The following is a 10,017-nucleotide window of genomic DNA, read 5'->3' on the forward strand; positions in this document are numbered from 1 at the left end:
TACAAGTTAGCCCACTTCCATTTTAGACTGCATCACCACTTACCACCACGTGAGATTGCAGTCAAGGGCCAACTTGTATTTGAATTAAAAAAACTTAATATTCTAAAATTTATTTTTATTAAAAATTTAAACCTACACCGTACAAGTTACATCTGCAGTCCAATTTAAGATTCGGATCCAGTTTCTTTTAAAAACTTATCTGAATTCTTCGCTTCATTTAACTTTCTATTTGAAGAAGAACCGTTCCGTAGATAGAATAAGATACGGAATCTAATAAAGATTGAAAGGTTCGGGCGGAGTTTTAAATTAAATATTTTGTTGGATTCTACAGACTGTAGCACTGCTGGTCTATAAAGTTTATTCATTAATTTCAGTCTGATAACTGAAGGTCAAGACGCACTGTGGCAGAGTTGAAGTGAAGCAGTGAGTTCTTTATAAAACGTTACAAAGTATTTCTTTTATCTCTATTTGCGTAATGGAGATGAATAAGAGAGAACGTATACGTTGGTTAAAGCAAAAAGAATAAAAGGAGCATGAACAGCATCGCATCTCAGTACTTAGCTAAGTTAGGTACTTACAAAGGTAATTCGTTAGTTTAAGTCTAAACTTAACTCAGTAACTAAACTCAGTAAAACTCAGTGACCTAGTCAGTAACTAAAGGTCAAGACACACTACAGCAGAGTTGAGGCGAAGTGTCGTGTTTTTTCTAAAAGGTACAAAGTCTATTAAATACTGTTAACCTACTGATCGTTTGAAGCAAAGGAAAAGAAGGAGAGCGTCAACTTCATCGTATCTTCACATTATAATCGGTCCAGACTTGAAACTTTGAATCTACGAGGCCAAAGACAGACTAATAATAATTCAACTAAATTTAAAAACCTAAATCCATATGGACGAAGTCGCGGGCATTATCATCATCATGATTAACCCATCACCGGCCCAGAGTCCGCCACGCTGGTCAAATGCGGATTGGTAAACTTCATTTCGAGAACATTATGGAGAATTCTTAAGCATGCAGATTTTCGCATGGTGTTAGAGCAAGTGATACTCGAATAGGAATCGGACGTTATAAGCACTAGGCTAAATATATATAAGCACTAGGTAAAGGAATAAACATTCAAATGTGGGCTTAAAATTGTACACTGTACATATATTTTACAGTGATAACATACAATTGCAAACAACGCGCAGCAAACGAGCTTGCCGTAATCAAGCCACTCGATGGTTGACGTCTCGCTTACCACGCTCTTCAAGCGAACGGCCCATGCGTCTACAGCGCGCGGGCCGCAGTAGGGAGACACCGTACTGCTAGCTGTCATCTTGTGGACAGCAAGCTTCCTGCTGTTAGCTGTTGGTGCGTGGCAACTAGCAGTCACTTCGATTTGAGGCGAAGCCGTGCGTGTTTTGCGCGGGAACGGTGTGGTGTAAGTGAGCTACGACCTTCGACCGCTATCATGCGCGGGCATCAGCCAGTATATTTTATAAATGAAAACCCATCACAACTTTTATCGCAGTGTTTTACAAACGCAAAAGGTCGTGTTGCAGAATCGTGTTTCAAAAGTGTTTGTATTGTGGTATAAAAATAAAACTATTGCAAAGCAAATTCGCGTTCAATCCATTCAATTCGAATTCAAATGAAAAGTCAATATTTTGGTAGGTTGTGTAATTTTCAGTATGTTCGTGTATGCCAAATAGAACATATTATTATTTTATTTTTAACCTCCGACCCAAAAAAAGGGTGTTATAAGTTCGTAAGTAAGCGTGTGTATCTGTGTATCTGTCTGTGGCATCGTAGCTCCTAAACTAATGAACTGATTTTAATTTAGTTTTTTTTTTCGTTTGAAAGGTGGCTTGATCGAGAGTGTTCTTAGCTATAATCCAAGAAAATCGATTTAGCCGTTTGAAAGTTATCAGCTCTTTCCTAGTTTTCTAACCTACTAGTTACTGTAACCTGCACTTGTCGGGGGTGTTATCAATTTTTAATTTACACTTGTGTTGAATGAAATTCTATCGAATTGCTGCTACAACAAAGCTACACGCATTTTGTGACATAGCTGCGTCTACGCTTTCTTGGCGAACGGAACGTGAACGTAGCATGCTACGAATTACGAAATGAATTCGCGTCGCGTAGACGGGGATCACTACCCAATACCCATATCACTACGCATATTATTTATATGCGAAAGTAAGTAATGTTTGTTGGTTTGTCCTTCAATCACGCCGCAACGGAGCAACGGATAGATGTTATTTTGGCATAGATATACATAACTGCTTATTCCCGCGTTTTCGTCCGCGTGGACTACATCCCCTTAGAGGTTGGTATTTTCAAAAATACATATGTCTAAGTCATAATGCCGAATTTCAGCCCAATCTGTCAGTCACTCAGTCAGTCAGCTTTTCCTTTTTTAACCCCCGACCCAAAAAGAGGGGTGTTATAAGTTTGACGTGTGTATCTGTGTATCTGTCGGTGGCATCGTAGCTCCTAAACTAATGAACCGATTTTAATTTAGTTTTAATTTTGTTTGAAAGGTGGCTTGATCGAGAGTGTTCTTAGTTATAATCCAAGAAAATCGGTTCTGCCGTTTGAAAGTTATCAGCTCTTTTCTAGTTACTGTAACCCTCACTTGTCGGGGGTGTTTTAAATTTTTAATTTACACTTGTAATTTTTTATTATATTTAGATAATATACATACAAAACTTACAAAATTTTAAGAAATAAATAAATATACAGCAAGTTAGTTATTCTAATGGTGTAGACGGCTATATTTAAAAAAAAATCATAATGTTTCGTATCAACTATCAATTGCTGTGATAGCCTAGTGGTTAGAACGTCCGCCTACTAATCGGAGGTCGGGGGTTCGATCCCGGGCACGCACCACTAACTTTTCAGTTATGTGCGTTTTAAGCAATTAAATATCACTTGCTTTAACGGTGAAGGAAAACATCGTGAGGAAACCTGTATGCCTGAGAGTTCTCCATGTTCTCAAAGGTGTGTGAAGTCTGCCAATCCGCATTGGGCCAGCGTGGCAGACTATGGCCTAAACCCTTCTCATTCTGAGAAGAGACCCGTACTCAGTAGTGGGGCGGAAATGGGTTGATCGTGATGATGATGATGAACTATCAATTAATTAGTAACTTCACAAATTATATAATACCTGTTAATATAAATGTTAGAAGTAAGGTGTGCTTGTCATTTACTTTATTAATGTGGGACAGAGGGACTACGATAACAGTCATTAAACAGTTATTATTGTATAACAATTTTGCATTAATTTATATTTGTGTAGGCATTTTTAACCGCCGACCCAAAAAGAGGGGTGTTATTAGTTTGACGTCTGTATCTGTGTATCTGTTTGTGGCATCGTAGCTCCTAAAATAATGAACCGATTTTAATTTAGTTTTTTTTTGTTTGAAAGGTGGTGGTGGTGGTGGGAGTGTTCTTAGCTATAATCCAAGAAAGTCGTTTCAGCCGTTTGAAAGTTATCAGCTCTTTTCTAGTTACTGTAACCTTCACTTGTCGGGGGTGTTATAAATCTTTAATTTACACTTGTGTCCGTCTTTCTTTTACTTTACTCGATGATTTAAAATTAACCCGAGTATTTTAAACCTGATTGAACTTTAACATGACTATGTCCGCGTGGATTTAGGATTTTAAAAATCCCATGGGAACTCTTTGATTTTCCGAAATAAAAAGTAGCCTATATATTCTGTCCCCGGGATGTAAGTTAACACTGTACTAAATTTCATTAAAATTGGTTAACTGTTAGTCCGTGAAAACCTAACAGACAGAGAGATAGACACGCTTTTGCATTTATAATATGAATGGTAAAATAGTATGGATAGACAAGTGCTAGACAACAATCACACCTGATGGAAAGTGATGTGGCCTAAGATGGGACGCGTTTACGTCTATCAGGAATGAAATTTATACAGCTCGGGATAATGATTCAGTAGAAAATGAGTTAAATAACGAGGACACGTGAGCCGCTCGTTAGGCACGTCCAACTTATCCAATTAAATATGAAACTTGCATGATTAATCTCGTACATATTACGTTAATTTTGATTTTATTTTAGAAAAGTAATTAGGAAAATGTACCTAATCATTAAATTACTTAAAATGTCCAAAATCTTTTGAGAGTAGATCAGTGCTCAGTAATGAGCCGGCGTTGGGATGAGATGATGATGATAATCACCCATCCCATACTAATATTATAAGTGCTAAAGTGTGTCTGTCTGTCTGTTACATTTTCACGGCTCAATCGCTGAACCAATTTTAATGAAATTTGGTACATAGATAGCTTACTCCCCGGAAATTGACTTCGTCAATTTTTATCCCGGAAAAATAGAGTTCCCACGAGATTTTCACAAACCTATATCCACACGAACGAAGTTGTAGGTATCAGCTGGTAATAAAATAAAAAGGTTTTTAGTGGTTGTTCAATTTATCCCATTGGGGCAAGCAAAGCCGTAGACCATACATCCTGGTAGGTACGAGTATGTCGTAGATATTTTTTCTTGTAGTATTTCAGTTTTTTTAATGTTATACAATCAATCTTATAGCTAGCTTAATCTAAGCATCATTATCCATATAAAATGCGAAAGTGTGTTTGTTTATTGGTTTATTGGTTTGTTGGTTTGTCCTTCAATCACATCGGAACAGAGCAATGGATTGACGTGATTTTTTGCATAGATATAGTTAAAGACCTGGAGAGAGACAAGCTACTTTTTATCCTGGACAACCAAAAAGTTCCCAACGGATTATTAAAATCTAAATTCACGCTGATGAAATCACGGGCATCAGCTAGTATTAAATTAAATAAGTGTTTGACAAAAATAATAAACACAGCAATATTATTGCATTCCCATGTTCACGAGTAATATTTTTTGGTTAATTGCCATAAAAGGCCAACAAAAGCAGCCATCGATCGATAAAATAAATGTTTATCAAAAAGGCTTTCAAACGATTGTATACAGGGTGTTTGGTAATTAGTATATAATGACGACACGTACCCATGCTACTGTGATCTGATAAATACAATGCTGAAGTAAAATGATGAAATAAAATTATACCATACATTTTATTTTTTTCCAAGTTTTCTTGGCGCTAACGTGCCCTAACTCACTGAGATCGCTGGCCATCTTTAGATAGGCCAAGGCCAACGATCTCAAACACCCTGTATAGCAAAGGTAGGGTAAGTATCACTCAATAAAACTTCCACTTCGGCAAAGTATATATAGGTATTTTATACCTATTCCGTTAGCCAACGGTCCTAGCTGAGTGGGAAGGTATTAAGGTAGGCTATAAAGCATGAAATAAACACAACGCGTGACGGCAAGAGTTCACTAAGCGTGCGTACGCGTGTGATTTAATAGATTCTACAGAGTTCATCTACGTCGATTTTTAAAAATCCCATGGGAACATGGTGGGAACCTTTTAATTTTCCGTTGTCTGTCATTTATTATTAGCTAATGCTCGCGCCTTTGACTGCGTGGTATTAAATTTTTAAAATTCCTATTGGATTTTTACAAAACTACGATGGTAGATACTCATTACATGGTATATAATTTATAGCATATACTACTTTTGGATAATGTAGCTTTCTAATGGTGAAAGAATTTATAAAATCGATCCAGTAGTTTCAGAGTTTATCGATTACGAATAAATAAACAAAAAAAATACTCTTTTTTATATTATTTAGTATGGATATGGATATCCACTAAGCCTGCTGAATTAAAATGAAGATTATAGGATTATAGGTCTGCACATAGGTATCTACTGTGCTTTCATGCCGTAAGGAAAAGGTTAGGTTGGCTGCCAGATTGATGACATTTTCTCGGTTCTAACTCAGAACCTATACGGTGGGTTCATTGTTGATTTTATAAACGCCAATTATTATATTAAGTGGGCTCTAAACTCGCGGCGCGAACGGCCGCGAAAGCCCGCGACAACTGCGAATCACGAGTGTAGATGTTGTTCACGCCTTCGCGTTCGCGCTTCGCGCCTTTCCCCGATCAGTGTCGGTTTTTAGTCCGCGACAGGGTTTCGTCCATAGTCACGAACAAGACTGTGAAGATTTGCGAGTGTGGAGGGACACAGTTCACGCGCGGATCGCGGCATACATTCACGGCGTGAAAAAACGGCGCGACTTCATGTGCGAGTGTAGAGCCGGCTTTATAACTTGTAGAAGCCATATTGCTAATTGCTTTCTGTTTGTCATAGCCTTAAAACTACCGTGCAATAAATCGGAACGTGTGCCGGGATTAAGGCAGGGCGACCGCGCCCTCGCTACTGATCCGAGCTTAGAGAACCTTGAACTTTGGTTGAGCATCTTTAGGGTTCCGTACGCCAATGAAGTCCAATCATTAAACCTCGTCCATTCGTTTAACCGTCCGTCGTCTATTAGCGGGATGTATCTCACGAACCATAATGAGCAGAGTAGAAATTTTCATAGTGTAATAATAATTTCAAAATTACCGTGTAGTACAAATAAAAAAAATTAAAAAGAAGTTACATAATCTTGTACGATGGTACGAAACCCTTTGTGTGTGGACCCAACTCACACTTGACCGTTTTTTAAATGAAATAACTACCGGTACCGGTATCGAGTGAATAAAGGATCACACATACTGCTTACCTTCTCCTTTGTCTTGTTCAGAACACGTGTATAACTGGCGTGCAGCTCACAGATGCATAAAAGCATTGTTTAACTGACGTCTTCGCACGGGTAGCTTATCTTTTACAATTTATGTAGGGATGCTTATTTAAAAAAATAAAATATAGCTTAAGTTACTCAGGAATAATGTAGCTTTCTACTGTTGAAAGAATTTTCAAAATCGGTTCAGTAGTTCCAGATATTACCTCCTACCAACAAACTTACAAACTTTACCTCTTTATATAATAGTGTAGATGTATAGAGTAAGTATGTACCTATTAAAATATGGAATAGAATAGAATAGATTTTTATTCAAATGAACTTTTTACAAGTGCTTATGAATCGTCAAAATAATCTACCACAAGACCAGAATGGATCATAACCAGAGTAATGAATGGATCATAAACCTACCTACAAGTTTCCAATTCGATAGGTACCTACTACCGGGGCACAAACCCGAATCATATCACTTACAGCACCAACCATTGCACCAAAGAGCTCGTAGCGATATGCAAATATCATTAGACCCTAATCCCGAATAACCGTTTCGCATCCCGGCCACGTAGAGGGCTAATAAAAATTCCAGCCTCCCAGAGCAAATATCGGACGCAAATATTAACTCTGAGGAAATATTAGTACACAGATACTTCCTAAGACTTTATTATTTTCGATAGCACCCAGTAAAAATAAGAGGTGACGTATACGTTAACAGGGCTCTCTCCGTCACTCGTTTCATACCATCGTAGTTCCAATTTCATTTGAATATTAAGCAACCAAAGTCCATGAAATTTTTCAGACATATTCTAGAAACTAATATCTGTGTCTGTGGTGTTTTAGATTTTTCTAAAAATATGTAGTTTTAAAATTACAGGGGCTCAAAGATTTGTATGAAAATTTTTAAGACCGCGTAACTTTGAAACCCAATATTTTAACAGAAATCTGGAAAACCACAGACATAGATATTAGTTTCTAGAATATGTCTGCAAAATTTCATGGACTTTTGTTGCTTAATATTCAAATGAAATTGGAACTACGATTGTATGAAACGAGTGACGCAGAGAGCCCTCTTAAAGTTGTTTCGTGAGCTAAGCTTGTAGTTAAGTGATTTTTATCTGTGTCCTAAGTGCCTACTTAGTCCATTTTTACACCATGCATAAATGGGAACCTACTCAACTGACGGATAGGTGCTATATATTATACTAATATTATAAATGCGAAAGTGTGTCTGTCTGTCTGTCTACTAGCTTTTCAGGGTCCAACAGTTTAACCGATTTTAATTAAATCGGTTCGTACAGATTTAGTTTACATCCCGTGGAAGGAAATGGGCTACTTTTATCCCGGAAAATTGAAGATTTCCCACGGGATTCTTATAGGTCCATCCGTTTAACCGATTTATATGAAATTTGGTACAGAGGTAGCTTGCATCAGGAAATTGATATGGGCAACTTTTTATCCCGGAAAACCAAAGAGTTCCCACGAGATTTTCAAAAAACCAAATCCACGCTGACAAAATCATAGGCATCAAGTAGGTAATATATAATACACGTGTATTGAGTAAATCTTACTTTCCAAGCGTTTCATTTGTTTTTGTTAACAAAATATAAAGGAAAACCTTCGGAAGTATTCAGCCAGAAAGTTTTTGCCTCTTTGCACACCGTACCGGACGATAAGTGGACTAAATTGTAGATTTATGGTCCCCGACGTCCGCTCCATCCAGGCACGTCTTTCGCAAATTGTTCGCTTAGCACCTTATCATTTAAGAATTATAAACTGTGATAGATGGCCTGTGCTTTGTTTTGATAAAAGCATTCGTCAACAATCTATCGCTGACTCACTACTGAGCACGTCTCAGAATGAGAGGGTTTGTCCACGCAGGCCATGTGCGGTTTTTTTTAAACAAGAATATTAGCCATGCTAATCATGACTAATATTCTCCTTTCCCCTCCAATTAAGCGTAAAGCTTGTGCCAGGAGTGGGTACGACAATAGTGCACGGGTGGGGTTTGAACCGCTGACCTTTGGGAATTCAGTCCGCTCAACCGTTGAGCTATCGAGGCTCTAAACTTTTTTGAGGATTGGCAGACTTCACACATCTTTAAGAACATTAGGTATAACTCTCGGGCATGCAGGTTTTCCTTCACCGTTAAAGCAAGACTCTGAACTCTTTGATTTTCCGGAATAAAAAGTTGCCTATGTCAATTCCCGGGACGCAAGTACCTCTGTACTTTTCATATAAATGAATTAAATGGATGGGCCTTTAAGAATCCCTTGGGAACTCCTTGATTTTCCGGGATAAAAGTAGCCCATGCCCGTTCACGAGACGTATAAGCTAACTCTGTACCCATCAAGAGTGGTTAATTATTGGTATTGGTTGGTAGCTGTGAAAAACTAGCAGACAGACAGACACACTTTAAATAAATAAATAAATAAAATAAATATACTTTTATTCGGGACTATAAAGTTAGGCGCAAACACAGTAAATAGAATGAGAACAGATAAAACATAAAAACTAATAAATTAAACTTAAAAACCTAAATATTTACCTAAAACATAACTTACTGAGCTTTCCATGCATTTCGGCCGAGACGACCACCGCTATTTCGCAGTTCTATAAATAATAAACTTGTACTGCAAAGGCACGGTGATCCTCTGAGCCGAATTGCATGGAATTTCAATGAATCTTATATCTACTTATATTAAATCTAAAAATAAACAATTATAAGATCTAAATAATAGTAAAAAACAGAATGCGTGTCTGTGGCGCCAAACTGTCCCAAAAAGGGAATCGCCTCAGCATAATGCTGTAGTAGTGTACGTGGATACACTACCTCAGCGCTGTTTTTCAGGCAACCCCTGAAAAAAATCAGCTCGACGTCCCGGATCAGTCTAGATATTATTCTGTTTGACCTGTGCGATTGACCTCCCTATGCAAAATTGACTAAGTCCGCAGATAGCCGTAAAATTTACTTCTTTATAATCTCTATCTCCAACTAATTTGTAGATCCAAAGTCTAAGAAACTCCCTGCGCTATTTTTCAGGCTACTTTCCAGAATACCGGATTGATGATAAAACTTTCACAATTTATCTATACATATAATAAAATTGTAGAAAAGTGGTGTCTGTACAATGGAAATATATAAAAAAAAGTAGCAGGGGTTGTTATTATATCGATGCCGAACCCGAAATTGTAATTAATTTTTTTTTTGTCTGTTTGTCTGTTTGTCTGTGTGTTTGTGCACGCTAATCTCAGAAACGGCTTATTCGATTTAGATACGGTTTTCAATAATATATTGTAGTAAGCTTCACTTAGGATTTAGTGTTTATTTCATGTCAATCGGTTCATAAATAAAAAAGTTATGTCAA

The sequence above is a fragment of the Maniola jurtina genome, chromosome 15 (genome assembly GCF_905333055.1).
Source record: "Maniola jurtina chromosome 15, ilManJurt1.1, whole genome shotgun sequence".
NCBI lineage: Eukaryota > Metazoa > Arthropoda > Insecta > Lepidoptera > Nymphalidae > Maniola > Maniola jurtina.